Source organism: Aotus nancymaae, unplaced genomic scaffold (genome assembly GCF_030222135.1).
Source record: "Aotus nancymaae isolate 86718 unplaced genomic scaffold, 86718_ANA_hifiasm-v0.15.2.pri h1tg000049l, whole genome shotgun sequence".
In the NCBI taxonomy this organism is placed as follows: domain Eukaryota; kingdom Metazoa; phylum Chordata; class Mammalia; order Primates; family Aotidae; genus Aotus; species Aotus nancymaae.
The window spans coordinates 10,257,208-10,274,894 of NW_026988463.1; the positions used below are offsets into that span (position 1 = coordinate 10,257,208).

Sequence of the window (17,687 nt, forward strand, 5' to 3'; positions counted from 1 at the left end):
GGCCTTCTTGATGCGGGAGTGGTGGATCCAAGCAGGAATTCCGTCAACCTTCAGGGCTGTCGGGGTGGTGAGGATGATGGTGTGAGGCCCTTTCCAGGCAGGGGTGAGTCCTTCTTTCTGGAACTTTCTGACATACACCAGGTCACCAGGACGGAAGGGGTGGCAGGTCCCAGCCAGATGAGGAACTGGATTTGGGTGTGCTCCCTGAACAAGTGGCTGGATGATGCCCTGAACCTGTTGGAGAGACTGCAAGTACTGTAAGAGATTTGCCTGGGGTATTTCTGCCAGATGGGCATCCTGTAACCTGGGTAGTATAGGAGGTGCCCTTCCATACATGATTTCTAAAGGAGAGAACCTAGCTTTATAGGGAGTGCATCTTACTCTAAGGAGGGCTGAAGGAAGGAGTTTTGTCCAACCCTCACTGGTTTCCAAGATCAGTTTTGTAAGAGTACTTTTTAAGGTCTGATTCATGTGTTCCACCTGTCCAGAGTTCTGGGGTGGATAGGCACAATGGATTCCATTGAATGTTCAATGCCTTCCTGACTGATGACCTATGGACAAGGTGAAGGCTGGCCTGTTATCAGACCCTATGGTGAATGGCCGCCCATGTCGAGGGATGATTTCATTGAGCAAGAATTTAACCACCGTAGAGGCAGTCTCATTTCTGGTGGCAAATACCTCAGTCCATCCAGAAAAAGTGTCCAGCATCACCAGGAGATACTTATATCCTGCCTGGTGTGGCTTTATTTCAGTAAAGTCTATTTCCCATCTTTCTTCTGGGCTGCATCCTCAAAGATGGCAGCCCAGTTCAGGTTTTGGGCCTTGTCTGGCGTTTACCTCCGCACAGCCGTGCATCAGGAGGCTACAAGGTTAGTCAAGTCTTGAAGGTGGGGAATTTTAAACCGGCTTCTTAAAAGCTGGGCCAGTTTTATTCCCCCTAGATGAGTGGAAGAATGGAGGCGAACGACCAAGGCCTTTCCAAGGGTCTGAGGCAGGAAAATTCTTGAATCCGGGAGAACCCATCATCCATCCCTGTTTTTTCTGGCCAGAAGATCTGATGCTTACTTTTCTTCTTCCAGAGAGTAGACTGGATGATTGGGTAAATCAGGCTGTGGGAAGGATACAGTGGGTAAGAGAGTTAAAGGGGTGACCAGAAGGTGGGCTGCCTCTCCAGCAGTGGAGTCAGCCCTTTGGTTCCCTCCACAACAGCCGTATTTTCCTTTTATGTCCTTTGCAGTGGATTATAGACACCTGCAGGGGGAGCCAAATGGCCTCGAGTAAGGCCAGGATTTCTTTTTCGTTTTTGATAGTTTTTCCAGCCGAGGTGAGAAGTCTGTGCTCTTGGTAAATAGTTCCATGAACATGAAAAGTTGCAAAGGCGTACCTACTGTCAGTGTAAATGTTGATGCATTTATTCTTACCCCATCGGAGGGCCTGAGTGAGAGCAATTAACAAGTTCCTGCCGGCAGGGCCTGGGCCCACACAATGTCCGTGTCTACGGTGATGGCCACCCCAGCCTTTTGCACTCCCTGTTCAAGGAAACTGCTGCCGTCCATGAATACGGTAGCATCAGCCTTCTCTAGGGGGGCATGCTGGAGGTCCAGGCGGCCAGTCTCTGTAGTTTCCAACAGTTCCTGGCAATCATGGACTGGTGTGTTCAGGTCTGGATCAGGTAGAAGAGTGGCTGGATTTAAACACCTTGTGGGGGAGGTTAAACATGTCTGATCTAACAGCAGGTTTTGGTATTGTAATATGCGGGCACTTGACATCCACTTTCCAGAGGCATTGCACAGCAATGTCTCAATGGCATGAGGAGCCGTGAGGGTTAAGTTCTGACCCATAGTTAATTTGTCAGCTTCCTGGACTAGACTTTCAGTTGCTGCCATGACTCACAGACAACTTGGCCATCCAGAGGCCGCGGGATCCAGCCTCTTGGACAAATAGGCCATGGGGCAGCGCCATGGCCCCAGGGTTTGAGTGAATACCCCCTTAGCGACCCCCTGGCTTTCATGAACAAGGAGGTGAAATGGTTTTGAGATATTTGGGAGGGCTCAAGCAGCGGACTCAGTCAGTGCCTTTTTTAGGTTTTGGAAGGCTTGCTATTCCGTGTCAGTCCAAACCAGCAGGCCATTTCCACCAGTAGCCACGTACAGAGGCTTGGCAATTTCTGCAAAACCCAGTATCCACAGGCAGCAGTATCCTGCGGGCCCTCAGAAATTCACATACCTGTCTGTTGGTGGCAGGAGTGGGGACACGCAGGATAGCCTCTTTTCGAGCATTGGTGAGTGCCCTTTTTCCTTTGTTTATATCGTACCCCAGGTAAGAAACCTTGGAGAGACAAAGCTGGGCCATTTTGGCCGAGACCCGATACCCAAGTTCCTGGAGGAGGTGAAGCAAGTCTTTAGCATTTTGCAGGTAGCTGTCAGTGGTTTTGGTAGCCAGTAACAGATTATCTACATATTGAAGCAATGTGCAGTCAGGATGGCTGGCTCAGAAGGGTGTTAAGTGCTGTTGGAGGGCCTCTCCAAAAAGAGTGGGGGAGTTTTTGAACCCCCGGGGCAACCGAGTCCAAGTGAGTTGGGTGGTATCACCCGAACCAGGATCTGTCCATTGAGAAGCAAAAATTGGCTGGCTTTTGGGGGCCAGAGAGATGGCAAAGAAGTCATCCTTTAAATCAAGGAATATGTATATGGTATATTCCGGTGGGAGCAGACTAAGGAGAGTATACGGATTAAGGACAGTTAGATGGACTGTGACTGTCCACTTGTTGACTTCCTGCAAGTCCTGTACTGGTCGGTAATCATGTGTCCCAGGCTTTTGGACTGGCAAAAATGGAGTGTTCCAGGCAGACTGGCAAGGTGTGAGTATATTGGCCTGTAATAGCTGTTGAATGTGAGGGTTGATTCCCTCACAAGCACACTGGCTTACAGAGTATTGTTTTACCTGAACTGGCAGAGTGGTGGCCAGAAGTTCTACAACTACTGGCGGGTGGTGTTTTGCCAGTCCAGGAGGATTTGACTCTGCCCAGACTCAGGGGAAAAGAGTTTGTAGATTCTATAGGAGGGGGTTAACCTCATTTTCCACCAGTTATAAGGAGGGGGTTAAGAGGTCCTCCTTTGACAAGGGGGCAGTTAGTAGGAGCTGAGCAGTGGGAGGTGTTGTGGTTCCCAGTGTGAGGTAGGCTTGATCTGCTGAGAAGGAGAAAGATGCCTGTAGCTTATGGAGTAGGTCTCGTCTGAGAAGGGGGAAAGGGCACTCTGGCATTACAAGAATCGTGTAGGTTACTTTCTTTTGACCCAAATTTACTTCCTGAGAATGGGGAAATGGAATTCCTGAATAGTTCCTGTGGTGCCCTGCACGGCAATCTTTCTGTTGGAGACACTCCCCAAAGGGGCTTGTAATACAGTGCTCCGCCCTGGTGTTGACTAGAAAACGTACAGGCTGGCCCCCCATTATAGCAGTAGCCATGGGATCCTGGGGGCCAAGGAGCAGGGAGCCCCAGCCCCTTCAGTCCTCCTGAGATTCTCTGGCTTCCGAAAGAGTGAGAACTTTCCCTTCTAGCCTTTTCGGACACTCCTTCCAGTGTCCAGTTTTTTTGCAACAGGCACACTGATTCTGTAGTCAGGGCGTTGTTCCCTTTTTCTTGCGGGGTCTTGAGGTTTTGACTTGGGCCTTTACCCAGTACGACTTTTCCAGGAGAGGGCTGCACTTTTGCTTCCCAGATTGCAGCTACTATGATTTTTGCCTGTCTTTGTGATGCCTTATCAGATGCCTTTTCAGCTGCCAAAGCAGCCTGTTTCTGTTTTTCTTGTTCTCGATTATCATAAACTTTTTGGGCTATGTCCAGGAGGTGGGAAAGGTTCATTCCAACAAATCCCTCAAGCTTTTGCAACTTTCTTCAAATATCTGGGGCTGCCTGGGCCACAAATGCCAAATTAATAGCATGGCTATTTTCAGGAGCCGCTGGATCAAACGGGGTATAAGTTTGATAAACTTCCTAAAGATGCTCTAAAAACACTCCAGGGGACTTATCAGGCCCCTGGACAACTTCCGTTGTCTTAGACAAACTAATGGGCTTTCGAGCAGCTCCCTTAATACCCGCTAGGAGACACTGGTGGAACTCGTCCAAAGCTCTCCTCCCTCCCACAGTATTTGGGTCCCATTTTGGTTGAGTAGAGGGAAAAACCTCCTCTAACTGGTTTTGGGCATCCTCTTCTGGCCTACCTGCCAAGGCAAGGAAAGCCTTTCTAGCCTCCCTACAAATGCGGTCCCTTTCCTCAGAGGTAAAGAGGGTTAGAAGAAGCTGCTGGCAATCATTCCAAGTGGGTCAGAGGGTTTGGAACATGAACTCCACCAGTGCAGTCAGGACCTGGGGTTTCTCAGAAAATGGTGGGTTTTGATGTTTCCAGTTGTACAGGTCAGAAGTAGAAAAGGGAATGTAGACCATAAACGGGCCAGCCTGCCCGCTGCCCGGTGGGGGCGGTGCCTATCTTAGCGGAAGCAGTGGAGTGACCTCTACCCGGGACCACAGCCTAGAGGTGATGCGCAAAAGATCCATGGAGGCTGGCTGTTCAGGGGATGGCAGTGGAGGAAAGGCCATAGGAGACAAGGTTGAAGAGACAGAAGGGGATCCCAAGGGAGGTGGAGGATTGTAAGGTGGAGGCAAAGGAAGAAAACCGTCTTCCTCTTCTGAAGGTGGCAACACAGGAGGAAGGGAGGGAGCCAAGGGTTTGGGCAAAGGAGAAATTCAGCTTAGAAGGACCCTGGATGAGGGACTATGACGGTGCAGGATCGTAGCCAAGGAGGGGGATTCTGGTCTAGGTCCAGCCATTGGTGAATATAGGGAAATTGATCAGGGTGCCCAGGCATTCTGGTAACGACTTCCCACACTGCCTGTACCGTTTTAAAATCCAGTGATCTGGCCGGGGGCCATCCATTCCAAACCTTGGCCATTCCACTTCGCAGAGATTTCGGAGCCTGCCTTTTGCAAGGCGGACTCTGTACTCTTCTGAAAAATCCGAGGTAAAATTCCTCAACATGCACTGGAGGGGTGTAGAGGGTCAAGAAGAGGCAGAACCCATTATGGGAAGTACTTAGGGGGACTTAGTGGTCTCGGGGGTGGCTTGGGTTTGGCCTTATACCCAAGATACCATTGATGTCTCCACATCTCAAAGGCAGCAAGCTTGAACTGCACCCTGTCTGCTGGGGATTTGAGGAGACACACAAGTGCCAAGTCCTGGAGGCACTGGACCTGATGGGACAAGGGTGCAGTTTGGGTCTGGGGTAACAGGTGAGGGTGAGGAGGATAAAGACCACCAGGATGATCACACCAATACCACCTGGCAGTGAGTTCCCACCCAGAGGCGTTACAGGATTGGAGAAGTTGTAGGGTTAAAAAGAATCAAGTAGAAATAAAATAATGGGCAGTTAATGAAAAATAAAATAATGCTGGTGTTCGTATTTTTCTTGGCAGTTACCTTTACCATTTTTTAAAATTTCTTCATATAGCTTTGTATTACTGTTCAGTGTCCTTTTATTTTCTTTCAGCATTTCTTGAAGGAGTCATTTTAGCATTTCTTGTAGAGCAGGTTTGCTAGTGCCATATTCCTTCAGCTTTTGTTTATCTGGCAAGGTCCTATTTTCTTTATTTTTGAAGGCTAGTTTTGCAGGCATAGAATTCCTGGTTGGCAGTGTGTGTATATGTGTGTGTGTGTATGTGTGTGTGTTTGATTTGTTTTTGTTTTCTTTTTTCTTTCAGCACTTTAAATTTGTCATCCCACTTTCTTCTGACATCCTTCGTTTCTGCTGAGGAATTGGCTGTTGGTTTTTTGGAGGATCACCTTTACTTGACAAAGTGCCTCTCTCTTGCTGCTTTCAAGATTCTGTATCTTTGGTTTTTGATAGTTTGATGATAAAATATGTTAGTGTGAATAGCCAGGCATAGTGGCGCACCTCTATAATCCCAGTACTCCAAGAGGCTAAGGTGTGAGAATTGCTTGAACCCGGGAGGCGGAGGCTACAGTGAGCTGAGATTGCACCACTGCACTCCAGCCTGGGTGACAGAGCAAGTCCCCATCTCAAATATATATATATATATATATGTGTGTGTGTGTGTGTGTGTATATATGTGTGTGTGTATGTGTGTGTGTGTGTATATATGTGTGTGTGTGTGTGTATGTGTGTGTGTGTGTATATATATATAAAACCATCACAGTATATATGTATATGTTAGTGTGGACTCTTTGCATTTATCTTTCTTGGAGCTCTTTGTCTCTGCTTCAGCATTCAGTTCTTTTTTTCTCTAATGATCAGCCAGAGTTAAAATCATGGCATAGGATCGTCTCAGGTCTTTTATGAATTTTTATCATGCTGTGGGCAAGGTCATGGCTTTCAATAGTCCCCAAGATTCATTGTTGGTTTTTACTGCCCTAATTATCTGGTGAATCCTAATTATGAGCTTTTCATCCAAAGCGTTCTTTTTTTTCCCTCAACTATAATATTTTGTCTCATGTGGCAGCAAGTTGTTCATTTGTCTTTCAGTGTTTATAAGGGATGTCCTCCAAATAGCCATGTTTTTGCCCTGAGAGTTGTTTGAGGTTTTCCTTTTTTTGAGATGGAGTCTTGTTCTGTCTCCCAGGCTGGAGTACAGTGGCATGATCTTGGCTTACTGCAACCCCTGGCTCCCAGGTTTAAGTGATCCTTCTGCCCCAGCTTCCTGAGTAGCTGGGATTACAAGTGTGTGCCACCAAACCCAGCTCATTTTCATGTTTTTAGTAGAGACAGGTCTTCATCATGTTGGCCAGGCTGGTCTCAAACTCCTGACATCAAGTGATCTGCACTCCTTGGCCTCCCAAAATGCTGGAATTATAGGCATGGGCCACCATACCTGGCCTGTTGCTATGGTCTTGAGTGCAAAATCTGTTGGGCAGGATTGCAAGCTAGAAACTTAGGCAAGATTTCTTTCTTTCTTTCTTTCTTTCTTTCTTTCTTTCTTTCTTTCTTTCTTTCTTTCTTTCTTTCTTTCTTTCTTTTCTTTTTTAGAGACAGGGTCTTGCTTTGGTGCCCAGGCTGGAGTACAGTGGTGCTATCATGGCTCACTACAGCTTCAACTTCCTGGACTCAAGGGATCCTCCCACCTCAGCTTCCCAAGTAGCTGGGACTACAGATGTGAGCCACCATGTCTAGATAACTTTTTTATTTTTGTATAGATGGGGTCTCAGTATATTGCCCAGGCTGGTCTCAAACTCCTGGCCTCGATCAGTCCTCCTATCTCAGCCTCCCAATGTACTGAGATTACAGGTATGAGCTATTGTTACTGGTCTGAGGCAGGATTTCTATGTTAGTCTTGTGACAGAATTCCTTCTCTGGGAGGCCTGTTTTTTCTCTTAACATCTTAAACTAATTGGATTAGGCTCACCCACATTATCGAAAGTAATTTACTGAAAGTCAACTGATTATAGATGCTAATCACATCTACAGAATATTTTCACAATGATATCTAGACTTATGTTTCAAACAACTGGGTACCATAGTCTTGCCAAGTCACCACATAAAACTTAACTATCACAATAATCATACTTTAAAAAATATATTCATGATAACAGTATTTCTATTTTATAATCTAATGTTGCATTCATAATCAACAATTATGTTGTTATGTATAATTTTTCCTTAAATAAATTCCAATTGTTCTATTTTGATGTATGCTTATCAAAATGATATTATAAATGATATGTTGAAAACCTAATTCTGAAAGAATGTATTCATTCATTTTCATTTTATGAGCTTCTTTTATTGAGTGTCTGTTATATAGTCACATAATGGAAACAAGGAGATACAGTGATAATGAGAGGGTGGTGATGATTATATTTGTAATAGTAGTTGTAAACTTTTATTAAGTACTTACTATGGGGCATATCACATGTAAATTTTCAGTGCCACAAAAGAAATAGCACTCGAATATAAATTTTCTCAGCAAGGCAATTTTTACTTCTATAGAATGGTACATGTCACAGGTGAAGCAATGATGAATGCACACCTGAACATGGGAATGGAAGGGGTTCTTATCCCTGACACAGGTAGCCCCTACTGTTGTATCATTCCCCTATTAACTAGGGTTGGACCACACAGTCTAAGCTAATTCCGATTGGCTATTTTAAAGGAAGCAGGGGTATGACTCAGAGTGGCAGGGTGAGTGGTTGGTGGGAAGGACAGTTACAAAACAGGTAACTAAAGGTGACTCTGGTCAAAGCAGGTGACCAGGAGAACAGATGTGAACTACTGATTAGTAGTGGGAAAGTTGTTAACTAAAACTAGGGTTAAGGGAGTGAAGGGAACCAGGACGTTAAACTTTAAAATGGAGAACAAAGAACAGAGGAGCTGAACATACTGATACATTAGTTCTTTGGAGAGGCTCTCAGAACTCCTTGAACTCAACAATTTACAGGCAAAACCTTTGAAGTGGAATTTATTATAGCCTACAATTTCCCCCTTTTTATTTCATAGTACTTCCTCCTCAAACTTTTTTAACGTATCATGGCTTTGCTGCTGAACTTAAACCTCTAAAATCTCTAAAACAAAAAGCTTATCTGAATAAGGTGGAGAATTAAGGGAAGTATTAGTGAGTACTGCTTCTATGCGTACTGCACCAGCCCACGGTAGCATGGTATAACACAACATGTGACAAGAATGAGTACACCTACTATGGCTGTGAGAGAATTGAGGCTATGATTCCTTTCCATTTACTGAACCATTTTTCTAGCCACCTTGTGAAAGTGTTGTTTATCCCTGAGTTTTTGAGTAACTTATTAGACAGAGCAGTTAGACCTTGTAATGCCTTTGTTATACTTCCACCAGGGGTGGTATCATTTGGGATGAAGGTGCAACATTGAGTTTTAATTATGACACAACCTCCTCCTCTTTCTGCTAATATCATGTCTAAACTTATTCTATTTTCCCAAGGCATCTGGCTAGTAGTCCCTAATTGTTCAGCTATTCCTTTAACAGCATGTCTAGTGTGGTTAATAAACCACTGTTTGTTGTAATAAATGCAATTTTTCCAATCTATGTTCTTATTGATTGTCACCTACCAAAATATTGACTCAAATTCTGTAGCTATTTGATCTTGAGATTTAAACTTATCTGGTACTCCTTGTGAGACTCCAATTGCATCTAAATAAACATGAGAATCACAGGACCCATAAGGGGCTTCTCTCGCTTTATGATGTTGTATTTTTCCTCTTTCTGGTTGATGAAATGCCAGGGGAAAGGAGTAGCCAATTGGACTGGAGCACAAGTGCCGCTCCAGTTGCTTGGCAGAGTGTCCAGTAAAGGTCCACCACAATACCACCATACATCTGCTCAACAATGAAAAAGCGTTGACTAATTGGTAAGTTTTTGAAAAGTCTTAAGCTCACTGAATCCCTTTAGGCCCAAGGAATGCTAAGTTTCCTCCTTGTCGTGAGAGACACGAAGTGAACTTAGTGTCAGGAGACAGAAGCTGGATTGCCCTTGGGGGCTGACTTGTAGTGTGTTGAACTTCAGGATACAGCAGAGAGAGAGAGCTTGGCATGTCTTGTTACCCCAGGCTGTGGAATCCTGAAAAAGAGTTACCATACAGCCCATGCCTAGTCTACTGGAGGACCATCCTAGTGGAAAGGGGACAATCTGGGCCTCTGGCCTGCTGTGCACACAAGCGTACTTGCTTTTGTTTAACATGTGGACAGAATATTTGATCCATTTTAACTAGGCATTTGCATCTTAATATCCTGTCTTTATTGCTAAAGTTTGTTTTAAATCATTTATTTCTTCAGTGTCTACTTTGCTCCTATCATTGGGTATGGAAGGGATGACAATTTGATTAGAAGAAGGTCCAAACGGAGAAGAGCGGGGAGGGGGCAAAGAGGATGAAGGATTAATAAAATGCATTTTGAAAGACCCTATGAGGTCTGTGCCAGCCAAGTTAGCTTCTATGATATAGAAGCAACCTGAAGTAGGCTCATGATTAGTAGAGGTAGAGGTAAGAACACAGCATTGCACTGGATTGCATCAGTACTGTTGATGATTAGAAGCCAGCAGTAGAACAAGGAAAGAAGAAGGAGTAATAAAGTAAATGAAGGACGGTTAAACTTTTCTTAGCTTTAATTTGGTAGGGTTTTCCCCTGGGACTATGGCCCATGACTCTGGAGGGGGCAGTGCCTTCTTGACTTGGGTGTGTTGGGTCCATCCTCTCACTGCTGTCTGGACTACAGGTTCAGTAGTTAGGAAGACTAAGTAAGGTCCTTCCCAGGCTGGCTTGAGCTTTCCCTCGTTCTAGCTTTTGATGAGGACGTGATCCTCATGTTGATGTTGATGCACTGGGAACTTTAGGGGTGGTGCCTGTGCTGAGAGACCTTTAGTTTTAAGAGAAGAGAAAGCAAAAGACAGACCAAGTATATAATTTTTAAGAAATTGATCTTTTGTTTCTAAGATAGGAATGTCAGCAATGGAGTGTAAATAAGGCAATCCATAGGGCATTTCATAAGAAGAAAGACCAATACCTTTCCATCAGGCAGTTCAGGTTCTCAGCAGGGCAGTAGGGAAGCACTTGGTCCATGGTAACTGAGTCTCCAGAACCAATTTGGTTAAGTGGTTCTTTAAAGTCTGATTCATTGTTTCTTCTCTCCCTGATGAAGTTGGGTGCCAGAAAATATGGTATTTTCATCTAATGTCTAATGTTTGGGATAGCTTTTTAATGATATATGAGATAGAATGAGTTCCATTGTCTGAGTCAAGATTTTCTATTAGTCTAAACCTGGGTACTATATTTTCAATTACAGACTTGACTACATTATTGGCTGTTGCATTTGAAAAGGGGATAGCTTTGACCCAGTGAGTGAGATGATCTATTATCACTAGTAAATATTTTAGATGATATATTGGAGGCATTTCTGTGTAATCAACTTGGATGCTTCGGAATGGTCTTAAGCCTGGATTCCTTCCCCCAAGGGATAATCTTTTAATAGCTTGTTTGTTAGTTTTCTTACATACTAAGCAACTATCTGTAACTTGTTTGGCTGGGATATAAATTCCTATATACCCACAAACTCTGGAACTGCATCACACATGGTCTGGGGTCCCCAGTGGGTTCCTTGATGCAGTTGGAACAAGATTTTCCTCATAAGAGGTTTGGATAACATTTGTTTCTAGTCTGGCAATATCCATTTTCCTTCTGAGTTCTCTTTAGCACCTGTTTTTATTAGTTTTTAGACCAACAAATCCAAATACCATTTTATATTTGATAATGCTCCCTGTATGATTTTATACTAGATAAGCTATATTCCACCTTTATATTAGTGTGCTATTAATGTTAGACTCAATTTTAATAAAACCTTATAGACATATTTATCCAATTTTAATGTCTGACCATAAGGTAATATTTTTATAGACTCTTTTTAATCCTTTATAATTTTTGTTAAATAGCAGGTTAGTGCTTTATGAAAGACCCATGGTGCTTTTAATGTCCAGTTTACAGAAAAATTGGATAATACTTGTTTAACTTTAGCCAATATGTTTACACACAGAATTTCCTTTACAATTAACATTTCAAAACTTGCTTAAACCTTCAAAACAAATTTTTAACCTTTTAATGTAGGTTAAAAATCTATATTCTTATGCCTCCTTATAATCTTTTTACTAAAAGTATAATTTACTTTTCTTACACACCTTGCACATAATCTGTTTCTTCAATAGTTTTACATTTAGAAGGGCTAATTACTTGTAAATTATACAACATTTCTTGCATAAATCCTCTTTTATAACATTTTTTCATGACTTTCACAGACAATCTTTGACATGCCTCAACTTTCTGACTCGTGGTAAACATCCCTTTCTTTAAACAATGAGTTAATTTACTTTAGGGCAAAAATTTGCCACATAAGATTATTTTTACATAAATTCACCCTCCCTTTTTTTTAAGACAGAGTCTCACTCTGTCACCCAGACTGGAGTACAACAGCATGATCTTGGCTCGCTACAACTTCTGCCTCTCCAGTCCAAGTGATTCTCCTGCCTCAGCCTCCCAAGTAGCTGGGACTACAGATGCATGCCACCACACCAAGCTAATTTTTATATTTTTAGTAGAGATGGGGTTTCACCATGTTGGCCAGGATGATCTCAATCTCTTTTTTTTCACTATGAAAAAGCTTTAATGGTGGTGTCTGTACAGCGTGGAGTATGGAAGGGGAAACAGCAGGTGCACACACAGCAGGACAGGCCAGAGGACAGGCTGGGAGTGAATAAAGAGTTCACACCGCTTTCCTGCTTTCCCAGCGATTGGGGCTCTAGGCCACCTCCTCCTCGGCTTCCTCCTCGAACTCACCCTCCTCCTCAGCCGTGGCGTCCTGGTACTGCTGGTACTCAGACACCAGGTCGTTCATGTTGCTCTCAGGCTCAGTGAACTCCATCTCATCCATGCCCTCGCCCGTGTACCAGTGCAGGAAGGCCTTGCACCAGAACATGGCCGTGAACTGCTCCGAGATGCTCTTGAACAGCTCCCGGATGGCTCTGCTGTTGCCAATGAAGGTGGCGGACATTTTTAGCCCCCGGGGTGGGATGTCACAGACAGCTGTTTTCACATTGTTGGGGATCCACTCGACAGAGTAGCTGCTGTTCTTATTTTGGACATTAAGCATTTGCTCGTCCACCTCCTTCATGGACATGCGGCCCCTGAACACGGCGGCCACCGTCAGGTAGCGGCCGTGGCGGGGGTCGCAGGCCGCCATCATGTTCTTGGCATCAGACATCTCCTGGGTGAGCTCAGGCACTGTCAGGGCCCGGTACTGCTGGCTGCCCCGGCTGGTCAGCAGGGCAAAGCCAGGCATGAAGAAGTGCTAGCGGGGGAATGGGACCATGTTCACGGCCAGCTTGCGCAGGTCAGCATTGAGCTGGCCTGGGAAGCGCAGGCAGGTGGTGACCCCACTCATGGTGGCAGACATCAGGTGGTTCAGGTCCCCGTAGGTGGGCATCGTCAGCTTGAGGGTTCTGAAGCAGATTTGTAGAGAGCTTCATTATCGATGCAGTAGGTCTCGTCTGTGTTCTCTATGAGCTGGTGGACTGAGAGAGTGGCATTGTAGGGCTCCACCACCATGTCTGACACCTTGGGGGAGGGCACCACACTGAACATGTTCATGGTCCTGTCTGGGTACTCCTCCTGGATCTTGCTGATGAGGAGGGTCCCCATCCCAGACCCAGTCCCCCCACCCAAGGAGTGGGTCAGCTGGACACCCTGCAGGCAGTCACAGCTCTCAGCCTCCTTCCTCACAACGTCCAGCACTGAGTCCACCAGCTCCGCGCCTTCTGTGTAGTGCCCCTTGGCCCAGTTGTTCCCAGCACCACTCTGACCGAAAACAAAGTTGTCTGGCCATAAGATCTGCCAGAAGGGCCCAAAGTGCATGGAGTCCATGGTGCTGGGCTCCAGATCCACGAGGACTGCGAGGGGCACATACTTGCTGCTGGTGGCCTCGTTATAGTACACGTTGATGCACTCCAGCTGCAGGTCGCTGTCCCTGTGGTAGGTGCCCGTGGGATCGATGCCGTGCTCATCGCTGATCACCTCCCAGAACTTGGCGCCGATTTGGTTGGCACTGCCCAGCCTGCAGGTGCACCATCTCCCTCATGACGGCGGCGGCAGCGGGGACGAGGGTAGAAGTACAGAGAAACAGGCAGAGAAGCTGGCGCGCAGACTCAATCTCAATCTCTTGACCTCGTGATTCGCTCACCTTGGCCTCCCTCCGTGCCCACCCCCCTCCTTTTTTATTTTCAACGATGATAACCGTTTTTTTCCAAAGTAAACCTTCTTTATGTCTGTGGACCAGACTGCCTAAGGCCACAAGATTGGACGTTAGGGTAACACATGTTACACTATTAACTTTAGGTAAACTTTACTTTTGTTGAAAACCTCATAAGTTTGGGATTTTAATTATGTGCTAGGTGTAGAGCCTTGGACCTAGATAGAAGTGCAAATAAAGTCTGGCTTATTCTACCATTTATCTCCATGTGTCCTAGGTTTTACCTAGCCGTAAAGCAGGCCAGTTGTACGGCTAAGAAATGGTAGCCTGTTTGGCTATCTGATCAATATCTCTAAGGTCTTGCACTAACCAGTATGACCCATGTGGCTTCTTTACAGGCAGTACTGGAGTGTTATAGAGAGACATATAGGATTCAAGAAACCCATCACAGAGAAGACCTTTAATCATTAATTATAGGTTTTGAATTTACCTTAGCTTTTAAAGGAATAGGGTATTATTTTCTTTTTATTATTTTGCTAGATTTTTAATTTAACTTGAATTGGAGAAATCTGTAATTTCCTTGATTCCCCTTTTTTTGATTTTTTTCATACCTAGGGATGGATATGTTCCTTGTCTGTGGTGGTGAGCATGTTTAGGGAGGGGAGGAATTTTCCCTGATTAATATAGAGGCCTAAGCCAAATTTTAGCATTAAATATCTCTCTAATAGGTTTGTTTCTGCCCCTGGAATTAACAGAAATTTAATATTAGCTGATTCATTTTTACATAGGACTTTTGTTCTTTTTCCCATTTGAAACATTCTCTTTTGAAGTAACCTATTTTTAATTTCAAACATTTGTTTTGTTCTCTTTCTCTCCCTTTGCCTCTGGCTTTCTGTGTTTCTCTCCCCCTCTCTCTCTTCCTTTGACTCTCCCTCTCTTTTTGCCTCTTTCTCTCTCTTGCGCTCTCTCTCTCTGCCTGACTTTCTCTCTCTCTTTGACTCTCTCTCTCTTTCTCTCTCTCTTTCTTTGACTCCCGTTTTGCCTCTCTGTCTCTTTCTCTCTCTCTTTCTCTCTGTTTCTCTGACTCCCTCTTTGCCCCCATCTCTGTATGCCAGAGTCACTTTTATAAGTGTTTTCATTAAGTTCTACCTGAATAACAGGAGTTTCTTAGCGGAGGGATGGTTCTCCTCACACTCTTTGGTGCCTAGCAGGCTCAGTACAAGGCATAATTCAGTTCTTCCTGAGATATGGGACTCTTATTACTAACACACTCTATAAAAAGCTAACAGATCCAATCCACATTTGACCCAAATTTTTGGCCTAAAAATTGAGGGTTTGAGGATTGGGTTTTGAGTCCAGATAAAACAACATTACTTTATTATTTGTTGCTTCTTTTTATTTTCTGTCTTTTCATTACCTTTCTAATATTTTAATATTAGGCCTAGGGGGCCATTGGGAGGAATGTTATTGTTGCCAGCTTTATTGTTTTTACCTCTCACCTGACTTGGAATATATCCCATCTTGATGGTTTTATGGTGAGACTCAATTTCCCTTATTGGAAATTTCTCATCTTTTGGGGTAAGGCTCAATTTCCCCTAATTGAAAATCTTTTGTCTTTTGGGGTAAGGCTCAATTTCCCTTATGGAAAATTTCTCAACTCTTTTTAATCTCCAAGGCACCCCGGCCAAGGAATACTTCACCACCCCGTGGCTTTTTCTTGCCTTAGTATGTTCCAACCAAGGAGTATTTTACCACCACCACAGCTTTTCTTTCCTTGGTCCTGACCACCAAGAAAATACTTCGTCACTTATGTAAAATTTTTTTATCTTGGTCTGTGCACAGAATTACTTGGTTGCCGTAGTATGTGAGGATCCTTTTTCCCAGGTTGCTAGCCAGTTTCTTTCTGCATTGCTGAGAGTCTGGGTTTATTCATTACAACTGGTGGGTCTCAATACCTTACCCCTGAGGCCACTGCAATGAGGCAGCAGGATGTGCCTCCTCATGAGACAGGACCAAAGACCGCCATTCCCACCCCCACCCAGGGAGAATGAGATCCCATACAGGTCACCAAATTGTTATATGTAAATTTTCAGTGCCACAAAAGAAATAGCACTCAAATATAAATTTTGTCAACAAGGCAATTTTTACTTCTATAGAACGGTACGTCTCATGGGTGGATCAATGGCAAGTGTACACCCAAACATGGGAGGAGGAAGGGGTTATTATCCTTAACACAAGTAGCCCCTACTGCTCTGTCATTCCCCTATTGGCTAGGGTTGGACTGCACAGTCTAAGCTAATTCCGATTGGCTATTTTTAAGGAAGCAGTGGTATGAGTCAGAGTGGTGGTGTGAGCAGTTTGACGGGAAGGATGGTTATGGAACAGGTAACTAAAGGTGACTCCGGTCAAAGCAGGTGACCAGTGGAACAGATGTGAACTACTGATTAGAACTAGCAGGAAAGATGTTTACTAAAACTAGGGGTAAGGGGGCGAAGAGAACCAGGAAGTTAAACTTTAAAATGGAGAACAAAGAACAGAGGAGCTGAACATACAGATACATTGGTTCTTTGGAGAGGATCTCAGAATTCATTGTACTTAACAATTTACAGGTTAAAACTTTTGAAGAGGAATTTATTATATCCTACAGGCAGGTACTTTTTAAAGTGCTTTACCCAGATTGTTTTACATATTACCTGAAAGATGAGCCACTAGTCTCAAAATGTTCATAAATAGTAAGAAGAGGCAAATGAGAAAAGAGACAACACAATATAATAAGCATTATGCTGTAGGTAAAGGTGAAGTGATTTGAAAGATGAGTAGACGTGGTTGTCAATGGAAGGATTGGCCTACTATGATTGCTTAGAACCTGGAAGGTGGAGGTTGCAGTGAGCCAAGATCATGCCACTGCACTCCAGCCTGGGCAACAAGAGCAAAAGTCTGTCTCAAAAGGAAAAAAAAAAAAAGCTGGGATCAGGAAATGTTCAGGTTAAGATAAAAGACTGTGGAGATCAAGGTTCCTTTGAAGTCTTATAGTGGCTGCCCTAGAGACAACAGATGACACGTTTTCTATTCAGACCTTTAAAGGGTGCTAGACTTTTACTTAATCTCTTCGGTATAGGGAGGGCCTGGAAGGAAAAGATCTAGATATGTTAATAGAGATTCTTTACAGATGCACATTTTCCTCTGCAAGGGACAGCTTTGCAGGACCATTTCAAAATACAGCATAAAAACATGTTTTGGGGCTAAATATTTTGACTTTCTTGTCAGTTTGGAAAGTAAATCATGATATATAGGGTTAAATAAAACCCATATGATGAGAACTTATGGTTTGTAGGGCATGACTCCCCAGGTCTCTTATACAGGAACTTGGGCAAGATTTTTAAAAATCAGAGTTTAGTCCTCACATTTATGTGTGTTTTCTTTCTTTCTTTCTTTTTTTTTCTTTTTGAGACAGAGTCTCGCTCTGTTGTGCAAGCTGGAGTGTAATGGCATGGTCTTGGCTCACTGCAACCACCACCTCACAAGTTCAAGAGATTCTCCTGCCTCAGCCTCCCAAGAAACTGAGATTACAGGTGCCTGCCACTTCGCTTGGCTAATTTTTTGTATTTTTAGTAGAGACGGGGTTTCATCATGTTGGCCAGGCTGGTCTCAAACTCCTGACCTCGTGATCTGCCTGTTTTGGCCTCCCAAAGTGCTGTGATTACAGGTGTGAGCCACCATATCCAGCCCTTTCTCTTTTTTCATTCTTCTTCTTTTTTTTTATTTTTTATTTTTTTATTTTTGGTCTTGCTCTGTCACCCAGGCTGGAGTGCAGTGAAATAATCATATCTTACTGCAGCCTGGAACTCCTGGCTGAAGCAATTTTCCCACTTCAGGGTCCTGAGTAGTTAGGCATATAGGCACACAGCACCACACCTGGCT

General features: G+C 44.1%; 1 protein-coding gene and 1 pseudogene across 3 annotated transcripts in view; one reads left to right on the forward strand and one right to left on the reverse strand.

Annotated features, from left to right (window-relative positions):
- ATF7IP2 (activating transcription factor 7 interacting protein 2) overlaps window positions 1-17,687 on the forward strand; it is a 130,166-nt gene that overhangs the window by 9,409 nt on the left and 103,070 nt on the right. The gene's annotated exons all lie outside the window — the stretch shown is intronic.
- Window positions 12,321-13,655, reverse strand: LOC105714345 (tubulin beta-4B chain-like; annotated as a pseudogene).